We start from the raw sequence: 13758 nt of genomic DNA on the forward strand, positions 1-13758 counted from the left end.
CTCCAAATATATTAGTAATTCAAATTAATAGATTTACAATTTCTGCATTAAAAAAAATCAGCTATATAGTTTGTCTTCAAAATACACTTCAGTACAAAAACATGAAACTTTGAATTTATAATGATGGACAAATATAAAAATTATAAATTCTAATACGAAGAAGTTGGAAAATATATTTACATCATATTTGAAAATAGATTTTCAAAATGTGGGAAGTAACATAATGTCTTTTTTATCAAAGGAAATCTTAGTGACTCCATTAGCTAACACAGGTGGTCTCCCCAGTTACTAGGTAAATATAGGGTGAGCTATGTGTGACAACTAGTGCTGACAAGTCCTCTTACTTGGTGATTAATTATTGTTTATTTTGAGAACATGTATACAATAGGTTGTGTCTGCTTGGCTTATAAAAGGGTCAGGTGTTTTGTTTGTTTGTTTGTTTGTTTTTGCAACTTTGCATGTTCTTAATGAATTCTGGTGATGCATATTACATTTACTTTCATACATAATATTCAATGATGAAAACTGTCTTCTTTCTCTTCTAACTTCTTGAAGGGTTTTTCTGAGTGAAAAGGAGATTTTGATTTTAATTGTATTTTCCCAATTATTTCTAAAATGTCAAAAATTGGTAAAGGTAGAGAAAACTTGAACAAGGTAAGTAATAATTTAATTTGATGGAGTTCCAGTCATGGCTCAGTGGTTAATGAATCTGACTGGGAACGATGTGCTTCCCTGGCCTCCCTCAGTGGGTTAAGGATCCTGCATTACTGTGAGCTGATGTAGGCTGCAGACACAGCTAGGATCTGGCATTGCTGTGGCTGTGGCATAGGCTGGCAGCTACAGCTCCAATTAGACCCCTAGCCTGGGAACTTCCATTTGCCACAGGTGCAGCCATAGAATAGACAAAAAGACAAAATTTTTTTTTTAATTTGATGGATACACATAAATAAATGCACTCAGTGTCAGAGAATGCACATTTTCCTCTAAACAAACCAATTATGCTCACAAAATACCTTCAGAAATAAAAAGAAACAACTAACATGCAAATTAAGTTCTCTGATTATATGGAATGAAGAGAGGAATACTAAAAAGTAACTGGATTAAAAGGCCTACAAATTTCAGTTTTATGATACACATTATAAACACCTTGTAAAAGAAGAAATTACAACAAAAAGCACAGAGCTGAATTTTAATTAAAACATTTTGTGTCAAAGTGTGAGTTTCAAAGAAAGTTATTTTTAAAGGACATTGTAGGAGTTCCCATGGTGGTGCAGTTGTTAACAAATCCCACTAGGAACCATGAGGTTGTGGGTTTGATCCCTGGCCTTGCTCAGTGGGTTAAGGATCCCGCGTTGCCCTGAACTGTGGCGTAGGCCAGTGGCTACAGCTCCGATTAGACCCCTAGCCTGGGAACCTCCATATGCCGTAGGAGTGGCCCTAGAAAAGGCAAAAAGACAAAAAAAAAAAAAAAAAAAAAAAAAGGACAATGTATAGTTTGTGGGAGTAAATGAAGTAAACCACCTGAGGAAAAGCACAGATTCTTTATTCAGAGCCTGTTGTAGCAATGAGGTCAGCTGCTGTCACCCACATTTAGGCAGAGACCCAAACACAGGAGAGGAGCAGACAGCTTTATGGTGACTCTATAATCTTTGTCTACTGGCAAACTGAATCCAACAGAAAACAAGAGTAATCTATCATGATGGCATGAAATTGATGACAGAAATGCAAATAAAATCAGATGTTAAAATAATATAACTCAGGTGACTGTAGAAAGAATTATTGGAAAAAAAAATCCCTCATAAACAATATAAGCTATTCAACAACCAGAGACAGTAGGGAATTTCCTACTGTAAATTTCCAGGGAACATTTTACTTTTAATGTTAGATCAGTAATAACTTTCCTTTAATATCAATGATAAGGCAAAGTTGTGTATACTCACTATATAATATTGGATTGGAGATACAAGAATTGAAAGTATATTTTAAAAAAACTCATGTATAGCATACATAGTATAAAAATGAATTGAATACACAAAGATGTTTAGAAAAGTAAAAGGATAGATTCATATTAAGAGCAATATATATAAGTAATTACTTATCTATACACTGACCACAAATATTTAAAGACATGAGTTTTTTAAAAGACACCCAAGTACAATTACCATATGATACAAAATCAATAATATAACTTACCTAGGGATGAATGTAACAATAGGTATGTAAACTGGGAATAATGATGAGCAGTGAATTAAAATAATTCTTTGGTGGAGGAGAGAGTGAGTGTTTCCTGATATAAGAAAAATAAGATCTGAACCTTTAGGTCACTTTGGGGAGGGCTAATATTTTCATTATACTGAGTTTTCCTTTGAGCATCATTTGATTTGTTATGTTTTCTTAATGCTACAAGAGAAACTACAATTTTCTCTGTAAAAATCTTACATATCTTTTGTTACATTCATTCCTAGGTAAATTATATTATTGCTTTTGTATTGTGTAGCAATTGCACTTGTATCAACTATAAAAGGTGTCTATTATTTATGTGTTATCTGATGGCTAACTGACTTGCATTTCTGTCATCAACTTCATGTCATCATGATAGATTACTCTTGTTTTCTGTTGGATTCAGTTTGCCGGTGGACAAAGATTATAGAGTCACCATAAAGCTGTCTGCTCCTCTCCTGTGTTTGCCGTTCTTCTCAAATGTACTGAATATTTACAAATTATCCTGGAATTTACCTTTAAAACATATTTCATTATTTTTTTTTTCTTTTAGCTGAAGTGAAAGAAGTTATTGTGAAGTCTTTCTCTTCTTGAGACTTTGAACTAGAACTAATCTTTAATTTAGGGGGCAAATATAAATTTTAGTGGTTCTATTTCTGAAGAAGTAGAATCAATTCCAAACTATTTTTCTTTCATAGGAAGCTTTCCATTGGTCACACTATATAAAACAAGAATTTAAGGCAAGAATCTACCTACAGTAATGTAACTGCTACAAATTCTTGATAGTGTAATACAATACTAAATATATAGAAATGCCCAAAACAAAATCTTTATAGAGTCCTGAATCAAAAGCAGCTGAAAGATTAAAAGTTTTTCTTTAATTGTTACACCTTCTTCCTTGTTACATAAAAATTACTTGTATTTGGTAATGTCAATTAACACTTTATGCTAACCTTCTGGGTATTTCTTTGTTTTTCTGTTTTTTTTGTTTGTTTGTTTGTTTGTTTTTTTGTTTGTTTGTTTAAGTTTGAAGTTATCTTTTAATTCAGAAACTCACTTTGTTTTCAATATTTTCCCTAAGAGTTAATTAACACTTTAGTAAATTGTTTTTAGTTTTGTAAATAGGAACTTGGAGGGGCTTTGTTTACAATTTCTCTGAATAAATCCATGGCTGAGTAAAAGGTTTGAACCTACTTTACACTCAGACCTGTGTTTATAAACTCTAGTAGTCTAGTGTCAGAGACTACACACTATCAGAATCTGAATTCCTTCTCATCATGTATGTAAATGGAATTCACTTATTTTTTTGTATTTATTTTTGTTTTGATTTATTGTTGCATTTTAGCCTTGGTGACTTTCTTCAAATAGAAACCTAAAAAAAATAAATAAAAACATGGAGGTAAAAACAAGGGTCGCTCCTGTACCAGAAGCAGAGGAGGGACCCCAGTACCCAAGGACATGGATTTCTCTTGCTTCTATCCTTCCATAGAGGGGATATGTGAAATGCCACTTTGGGTCACAATCTGAAAATATTAATCCAGGTGAAAATTATTTTTTTTAACTTGAAAGAGTGTCTATGTATATTATATAATTATGGTATATATCAAAATGTGTAATTCAGTGTGTTTTTCACCCAAACGTGTGTTTAGGTCTAAGGAAAGGATGGACATGGACAAGTCCACCAAATGCTCTCTATTTCCAGCAGTCAGTTTTCAGTGGTATTGGTGACTAACTACCAAAGAGCAAAGTATGCATTTCCAACATCAGACATTTGGACCCCACATTTGCTGACTTGCCCAGATTTCTGTGGAGCACAGGTTTTCAATTATCTCAAAGATGTTTCTCTGGTTAAATCACCCAGCTAATTTCTCAGGGCCCATGAGAGTATAAATATACTTAATATTTCAGGAAAACAAGATATAACTCAATAAAACAAGAAAGTCTTCCAGAAGCTATGTCCTCTTTCTAACATGGCTGGACTTGTGTCCATTCCATTTTCCTCTTGAGGGAACAACCCTAAAAGACAAATAAAACTTTTCTTATGGGAAATGTTCCAAAGTGACCACAAAACTGCCTTTTACTCCAACACAGGCCTAAAAACAAATACAATAATCACAATGACATTTTACCTAAGTTACGCTGGCAAGTGGTAGTCAGTGTGGTTCTCTTGACTTCCTCTTAAGCTTAGAGTAAGCGTTAGTATTAGGTTGTAAGTTACAGTGGTGAGTTTCCTCACAGCAGCAATACACTGCCCTGCACCCTTAAAACTGGCCTTGACCTCCTGTCTTTGCCTAATGGTATGTGAGCAGAATTAAACTGTTCCTTCTGGGTGGAAGTTTCTAAAGCCTGTGCATGCATCCTCTCCTTTTCCTCTTCTAAGTTACCAGCAATGTTCAGATAGATGGTGAGTCCCAAATAAGAAAACAAACAAACACAAACAAAATAACAACAACAACAACAAAAAACACAGGGGAATTGTGAAGAACCTGAACATGAGTGAAGAACAAGATTTTTTGATATGGCACTGAGATTTAAGAGATATTAAGAGAGCATATATTAGCTTATCCAAAATGGTACAGGATATGATAGTATCATTTTCTTTCTTTCTTTCTTTCTTTCTTTCTTTCTTTCTGCCTGCCTGCCTTCTCTCTCTCTCTCTCTCTCCCTCTCTCTCTCTCTCTCTCTCTCTCTCTCTTTCTCCCTCCCTCCCTCCCTCTCTCTCTCTCTCTCTCTCCCTCTCTCTCTCCCTCCCTCTCTCTCTCTCTCTCTCTCTCTCTCTTTCTTTCTTTTAGTGGCTGCACCTGCAGCCTATGGAAGTTCCCAGGCTAGTAGTCGAATCAGAGCTGCAGCTGCTGGCCCACACCACAGCCACAGCAACACAGGATCTGAGCCACTTCTGGGAGGATATATGCTGCTGCTTGTGGAGAAGCTGGATCCTTAACCCAATGAGTGAGGACGGGGATGGAACCCACATCCTCACAGACACTATGTCAGATTCTTAACCTGCTGAGCCTCAAGGGAAACTCCAATAGTATCATTTTGTTTTATGAACAAAGAATTATCAGCTGTAAATCCTGGGCCAAGAAAATTTTATTGACCAGCAGAGGAGACTGCCTCCTTTAATCTGATGGTTTTCAGTCTTGGTTGGCAAAGCTCCAGAGTTCTCCAAGGGTTAAACAGGAGAGCAGTGAGTGGGAAAAGTGGACCTTAAGTCCATTTCAACCACTTCAGTCCCACTTTATCAGTCACTCTAACTGCCCTTCACAGGCTGAGATTTGATGCTAGAGTTGAATTAATCGAACCTGGCTCCCCTCAATTTATTAAAATATACTCTGTCTAAAAGAATGCTATGTGAACAGAAGGAAAATAGTAACCAGATTATCTTTTAAAACCTAAGACTCAAGGGGATAAATAGATTTTATTGTGTCTTCAACTACATCTATTAAGACAGTCTTACTCACCAGATGCAGTTATCTCTGGTCCTAAGGGATAATTATTACCGTGATGCATCTATAAATTTTTTTGTGCTTTTCATAAGGATTTTTCTGCTGGGAGTGTCTGTCCTGAATAAGAAAAATGAATGTTATACTCTCCTTGAGAGTTACATCCTTCTTTATACATTAATGATTTGTCATTTTGCATTTCTCTGTATACATTAATGATTTGTCATTCTGCATTTCTCTTTTTATATTAGTGATTTGTCATTTGGTCAGTAGGTGAGTCTGTTGTGAATTTGGCTAATGTGAGCCATGTCCACTAAGGTCACACTCCTTCAAGCACACACCAATATTATGAATGGATTATGGAATTTATAAGCATATATGAGTTTGCAGCCTGAAGCACCGTCTGAGCAGGAAGCTGGGACATTTATGCAACAGGGATCATCCCTCCCACATGGATCTGTACCTTTAACATTAGGCAGTGGGGCTTATTCTTTACTTGTTAACATTTTCTCTGTTTTTGTCACAGTAAAAGAGGAATTGAGAAGATTGCTATCTCTGTTCTCACCCAAATATTAATTTCATCAGGACAGTATGGACTTGGAGAATCTATGCTTTCTTTCCAGAGTACTAAGTCACACTGCAGGAGAGATTTATGGTATCTTTGTGAACTGAACAACTACTGGTACTTCTAAATGTTTCTAACCATTCAAGAAGGCAAAGTTAGCATCAGGAATACTAACTGTAGCAAGTAGCAAGTAGTTGCCTACTTCAAACATTTCAAGCTTGCTAGGACTTTTATTTTATTTTATTTTATTTTTTCTATAATGATTTTTATTTTTTCCATTATACCTGGTTTACAGTGTTCTATCAATTTTCTTCTCAGCCATAAAAAAGAACAAAATAATGCCATTTGCAGCACATGGATGGAATTAGAGACTCTCATACTGAGTGAAGTAAGTCAGGACTTTTTATTAAAATTAATATTCAAAATACTAAAAGGGAGGTTGTGATTTTCTTCAGTGCTACACCTAAATAAACCATATTTTTAGCACTTAATAATTCAGAACAAGAAAATAAGCCATAAAAGAAGATAAGTAAGTACAGCCACAAATTCTGAGATGGGAATTTTTCACAGCAAAATTCCAGCCTTGAAGGTATTATGAAAAAACATAATTGCGACTACTGTTCCTCTATTTCAGTTGAGTTTTTGAAAGAGTAGTTGAAATCAGAAACTAAATACCTCTGGCCTAAAAACTGCAACCAAATCCTAAATTCAGCTTCTCCTAGATAAAAATACAGACGTCATTTGAATGGCTTTGGAGAAGGTCAGCTGAACAAGTGTCAGTTGAAGTCCATAAAACAAAACACAACGAGACAAAAACATAAGCATCCCAATTTTTTTTTTTTTTTGCAATAATCCTTTACTGTCATTCATTTAAACTGAATTTGAGACTAAGGGATTTCTCACAGCAATATTTAGGAAGGAAAAAACACCTTTGGTAAATTTGAACTGAGATAAATTTGGGGTTTATTGCTGTGTTTTATTTTCCAATTAGATTTCCCTTTTTCTCAAAAACTCCTTTTTTTTTAAAGTTAAAAGGACCTTTGACATGATACTGTTTTAAATATTTCTTTTTTTTTTTTTTATCTTTTTTGCTATTTCTTGGGCCCCTCCCACGGCATATGGAAGTTCCCAGGCTAGGGGTCGAATCGGAGCTGTAGCCACCGGCCTACACCAGAGCCATAGCAACGCGGGATCCGAGCCGTGTCTGCAACCTATACCACAGCTCACGGCAACGCCAGATCCCCAACCCACTGAGCAAGGGCAGGGACCGAACCCGCAACCTCATGGTTCCCAGTCGGATTCATTAACCACTGCGCCACGACAGGAACTCCTGTTTTAAATATTTCACCAGCAGACCGTGTCTGATTAATTGCTCTCAGTCATGCCTGACTGTTAGATGAGCAGCATTGGATTTTTCTCTAAAAAATTAAGGCAACAAACAATAATGAAATAATTTGTCCAGGCCTTTCCTGGACTTATGACTTTTTAATGCTTTTAGTTCCACTTTTTCTAATTCTCTGTTACATGATGAATAAGAGTTTTAATTAGTCCAGACAGTCAGTTGGAATGCTCTAGTCAAATTCTCCAAATGTATTTCTTTTAAAATTTAAGTTGTTCCCTATAATTTTGTCTGTGATCTTTTATCAGTAGATCTATTTCATTTTTAATATGTGTCATAATCAAATGAGTTGAAATACCTGCCACAAAATTAGAACACACACACACACACATTTACAGCTTTGACATATCCTGCATAGAAGGTAGTTCTTTAAGAAATATAGAAAACCAAAAAAAAAGAAAAGAAAAGAAAAGAAATACAGAAAACCATAATATGTTTAAATCTTTTTTTTTTTTTTAAGCCTGGAAATTATTTCATTTTTTTCCCCCATTGTTTTGAACTCATGTATATCTCTGTTTTAAGTCATTTGGGTTTTTGTGTTTGACTCTTGGAATCAGATTTAGTCAGAAAGGTGAATTCTTCTCTTCTGGTTGAAGGGTAGGATTAACCCTACATGCAAAAAAAAATGGCATTTTTAATAGTACCCTTCTAGACATGCACTAGAAAAAGAACTAGCTCATCACACAACTGTCTGATGAGAATTGCAGTCTGTAATGCAATGCACTATGTTCCTCTATATTCAAAAGAGAACAAGAATGATTGCATTTGCAAGTCAATGAAGAGAGTGATGGGGGAATTCTTTGTTATTAATGTTCTGCTAGATGGCCATTTACCTTAAAGGGGAATTTGGGGGGGGGGGGAATGGAAACAGTATAAATGCAATTCTGAAAAATGACTATTTTATCCAAAAGTTGCTCAGGAATCTATTTATTAGATGAGCCCAGGGGTGCATTAAAAAATAAAATAAAAAACTCCTAAGCATGTACAAAAAATGTTTCCTTGGAGTTCCCGTCGTGGCGCAGTGGTTAACGAATCCGACTAGGAACCATGAGGTTGCGGGTTCGGTCCCTGCCCTTGCTCAGTGGGTTAACGATCCGGCGTTGCCGTGAGCTGTGGTGTAGGTTGCAGACGCGGCTCAGATCCCGCGTTGCTGTGGCTCTGGCCTAGGCCGGTGGCTACAGCTCCGATTCGACCCCTAGCCTGGGAACCTCCATATGCCGCGGGAGCGGCCCAAGAAATAGCAACAACAACAACAACAACAAAAATCTAAAAAAAAAAAAAATGTTTCCTTGATGTATAAGAACATTTGGTTCTGCCAGGTTATGTTTTGTAGCTTTTATGCTTAGATTTAGTTACCCACATTTCACTAGTGTAAATAAACAGAACTGCCCACAGATGTTCCCCTGGTTCTTTTATAAATATTGGTGCAACTTCTCATTCCAGAATCTTTTGTTGAGAAGAATTACAGACGTGGAGATCATCAAGCACTTGGGTGGCAGCAGAGAGAGAAGATAAATGCTTCCATCTTAAATATTTCAAAATCTTTATGTGCGATATCTACAAAAATATATATTTGTAGCCTTAGATATTGGGTCCCAATATAAATTTTAGCAGATTAAAATTCTGAAAGATTTTACAATATTTCAAGCTTGGAGCTTTTATAGCTTTTCAGTGAAACTTTTTAGAACCTTGAGAAGAAGAGATTCATGTTTAACACGAATGTGAAATATATATGTTTGGTATAGTCCAATATAAAATACAAACTATCCTTTTTAAAAGATTTATTTATTTTTTTACATTTTACACAAAGCCAGTATTCCTAAAATTTTTACTCTCACAAGCATGAAATGGTTAAAAGGGTGTTTTGAATAGTATCATTTCCACAATGTTAAAATGTACATTGAGTCTTTCCTATTTGCAAGGCTGTTAACTTGGACTGGCCTTGACCTAGGGCAATCAGCTTGCACACAAATATTGGATATGTTGGTGACCCAAGATGAGGAGGAATTACATAAAAATTCAGTGATGTAAGCCACTTACAGAAAGATGAATATTGCATGATTACATGTATATGAGGTAGCTAAAATAGTCAAATTGATAGAAATAAAATGTGGTTTGATCCCTGGCCCAAGAACTTCCACATGGCAAGGATGTGGCTAAAAAAAAAAAAGTGTGGAATGGTGGGGGCTAAAGGGCTGGTGGTGGGGGGGATGTAGAGATACTAAGTGAAATGTACCAAGTTTCAGTTAAGCAAAATGAATATATTTATAGATCTGCTGCTGTACAATATTGTAATGATCGTCACGACTACTGTATTGTACACTTAATAGTACTTTGTTAAGATAGTACACCTCATGTTAAGTGTTTTAACCACAGTAAAATATAAAGTAACATTAAAAAAATAAAATTTCCAAAGCAGAACATAATGTGAAATGTTAGTGAATGAGATTATAATATGATTATTTATATTTCATAAAGCACATCACAAAATTAATAGAGAACATCTAAGAAGATATTTACAATGTTTAAAACTGAAACGATTAAAATCTAGACTATAAACAGACTTCTGCTAACCAACAAGAGGACAAGTCAAGAGAAAAAAGGTGAATAATATAAATAGGCAATTTATAAACAGAAACCCTTAAATGTTAACGTTTAAGTTAGCTTTCAGACATGCAAATTAAAATTAAAAATACATACTATACATACAATACATACTAGACGGGCAAAAATTAGAAAGTAAACCACTGAATTGGTGGATAAATAGGAATAAGGGACCCTAATATGTTGCTGTCTGGAAGAGGAATAGAGAAGGGCTGTTCTGGAGATCAGTCTAGTCCACTTAATCAAGTTAAGTATAGACATGTTTAATACAGAAAATGAGCTGTTTACCTGGCATCGCGACACCGTGAACTCAAAGTGGAGGAATAGGCGCGCGAGCCCTGCCCCTGGCGAATTGTGGATGACTGTGGTGGGGCCTTCACCATGGGAACCATAGGTGGTGGTATCTTTCAAGCCACCAAAAATTTCCGCAATTCTCTGGTGGGAGTAAACCACAGACTACGAGGGAGTTTGACAGCTATTAAAACCAGGGCTCCGCAGTTGGGAGGTAGCTTTGCAGTTTGGGGAGGCATGCTTTCCACGATGGTCTGCGGCATGGCCCAGGTGCGCGGGAAGGAGGACCCCTGGAATGCCATCACCCGCGGTGCCTTGACAGCAGCCATCCTGGCGGCAAGAAACGGACCGGTGGCCATGGTTGGCCCAGCCGCGATGGGTGGCATCCTCCTGGCCTTAATCGAAGGAGCTGGCATCTTGTTGACAACATTTGCCTCTGCACAGTTTCCCAATGGTCCCCGGTTTGCTGAAGACCCCTCCCAGCTGCCTTCGGCCCAGTTACCGGCCTCGCTTTTTGGACACTATCGGCAGTATCAATCAGTAGGACTTCTTTCCCAGAACGCACCGTGTTTCAAGGAGGGAGGTCAGAAGATCAAGTTCAATCGGTTTTGAAAACCGTAGGTGGGACCACTTGGCTGATGGGCTCTGAAGAAACATTTAGCAACTTTTTCTATTTAAAGGAACATGGGGAGGGGGGTCTTAGAAGCTAGTACATTTATTTATTCACACTTGGATTGCATCTGTGAGCAAAATAAATGTCTAAAATCCTTGAAAGGAAATGGAGGAAGTGCTTAGAAGATGAAGGAGGAAACAGCGCTGGAGCGGGGCCGCCTTTCCCCGGGGGCTCCTCTGCCTGGTTTTTTCTCGGTCACACAATAAAAGACGCCCAGACATCGCTCATTCTTCTAAAAAAAAAAATACAGAAAATTAGGAATATATATAGTCATTCCCATGCTTGCCTTCTTTTAGTTTGCATAACAATATATCATTATATACATAATCCTGCTGTGTTTTCATATGTATTTTATGTTTCATGCCTATTATGAATAGGATTTATGTCCGTTATTCTTTCTGACTTGTTACGTATACCATACATAGAAGAAATTTATCTTTAAAAATATTATTAATCAAATGTATAATTCTTTTATTAATCCTAAGAATTTTCATGTGATTTTCCTGGATTGGAAGGTAAATAAGCATTTCTTCTGTAGGAAAAAATAATCCGTGTTCTTATTTTCAATATTCTAAGATTATTTTCATTATAACTGAATTGTTTTGAAATGTAAGGGTTTTTTGTTGTTGTTTTTTTTTGTCTTTTGTCCTTTCAGGGCCGCACCCAGAGCATATGGCGATTCCCAGGCTAGGGGTCGAATCGGGACTACAGCTGATGGCCTACCCCACAGCCACAGCAACATGGGATCCAAGCCATGTCTGCAACCTCCACCACAGCTCACGGCAATGCCAGATCCTTAACCCACTGAGCAAAGCCAGGGATCAAACCCACAACCTCGTGGATCCTGGTTGGATTCATTTCCACTGTGCCACAATGGGAACTCCAGCATACATTTATTATTTCACCTTTTCTGGGGGTCAGAAGTCCAAGTATGGAATGGCTGGATCTGCTCAAGGTCTCATGATGGCTGAAATCAAGATGTTGGCTGGAGATGTGGTTCTTAGCTGGGATGCAGGGTCTTCTAAGCTCATTGGTCCATGGCAGAATTCATTTGCATCCTGCTGCAGAATCAAGGTTCCCAGTTTCCTGTTGCTGTTGTTCAATGACAATCTCAGCAACCAGAGGCTATCTGCAGTTCCTTCGCCCATGGCCCTGACAGTTGAAAACATGAAAGTTTGCTTTCTTCTAGATACTCTAGAGCATGTTTCTCTGATTTCCAGTTCTGTGACCATTTGAAGAAAATCTTCTGTGTTTAAAGGATTCACATGACTAGGTCTGGCCCATCTGGACAATCTCCCCATTTTAACATCAACTAATTGTGGACCTTATTTACATCTGCAAAATCCCTTTACAGCAGAACTGAGATAAAATGTCAACTGGACATCTAGCAGAAAGAGTGTGAACATACAGGGCTAGGGTTTCAGGGGTGCCCCCTAGGATTCTGCTGATGATGAAAGCCATGTAGGATATCCTATCAACAAAGTGACAGTTCTGTCGTGGATGACATGGTCCTTTTATTATTCCTGTAGGGAATTTTATATATTTTTATCTTTGCAAGAAATCATGATGGGGTACTTTTCAAGATTAATATGTCATATGTGTTCTGTAAGACATACTTCCCCATTCTTTCCCCTACTTATTATTAGTGTTATTAATACTTATCCCCTATTTACAGGGGTCTTTATGAGATTTCTTCTCTTTAAAGTTTTCCTTACCTTACTCAAAAAAAATTGAGTCACTATATCCAGCTTATAATCAAGAGGAGGTAAATTAAACTCTACCTGAGGATGGGTTGGGGAGGAAGGGTTGTGTCTACCTGTATCACCTGTAATTCTTCTCCAAGGAAGATCTGTCCTTTGCTTCTGTTTACTAATTTATATCAACTTGGATTCATGAATATTTATTTTATTTGTGTTATCATCCAATATTTGTACATTCATTTTTTTGCTCAAATTTTTCCAGTTTTGGCCATTAGGAGCTCTTTCAGGCTGGCTTCTGGGCAGAACTGGCCTCCCAGGCATGAGACTTTTGTAGACGTACCTGAGTCCACAAGTGGGGCATCATCTCAAAATGGTTAATAAATTTATCTTTACATTTGTGTTTTTTACTGGCTATCTGATGGACAGTGTCATGTGCTGGAGGCTTGAGACATATTGTTCATGCTTTGGGTCCTTGGAAATGCTCTGGCTTCTTCCTTCCCCTGGGAGCTCTGAGATAACTGATACCTTGCTCACTGGTGGCCTCTGTCCCTTTGGCATGAGAAGGACTACATTCTGCCATCACTCTCTGCCCTGAATTAAGACAGGGAAAGTGGAACCTGTGCACGGGTGCCCTGGAGTATCTCTCGGGCATGGCAATAGCCATTCCCATCTGAGCTGGTAGCATCTGCATGTCTGCTTGTCCATGATCCTGAGACTGTGTCCTGGCAGGGCTATCTCTCACTTCGAGCCCACCCCCAATGCAGGCAACTCGTCTGTCCTGGAGCAGAGGTGAAAAGACCCTGGGGTTGTCTCTGCTGTAGGTCGGGACAGTAGGCTCATGGAAAAGGGAGATGACTGGCTCA

The 13758-nt window shown here is 37.5% G+C and overlaps 1 pseudogene; it reads left to right on the plus strand.

Moving 5' to 3' along the window:
* The first annotated feature begins 7609 nt into the window (after positions 1–7609).
* Positions 7610–11213, plus strand: LOC146404489 (mitochondrial import inner membrane translocase subunit Tim17-A pseudogene; annotated as a pseudogene).
* The last annotated feature ends 2545 nt before the right edge of the window (positions 11214–13758 follow it).

This window comes from Sus scrofa, chromosome 3 (assembly GCF_054392235.1).
Source record: "Sus scrofa isolate SSC_HxYL_T2T_F1_AM1 chromosome 3, Sscrofa_HxYL_maternal_Yorkshire_Landrace_v2.0, whole genome shotgun sequence".
In the NCBI taxonomy this organism is placed as follows: Eukaryota; Metazoa; Chordata; class Mammalia; order Artiodactyla; family Suidae; genus Sus; species Sus scrofa.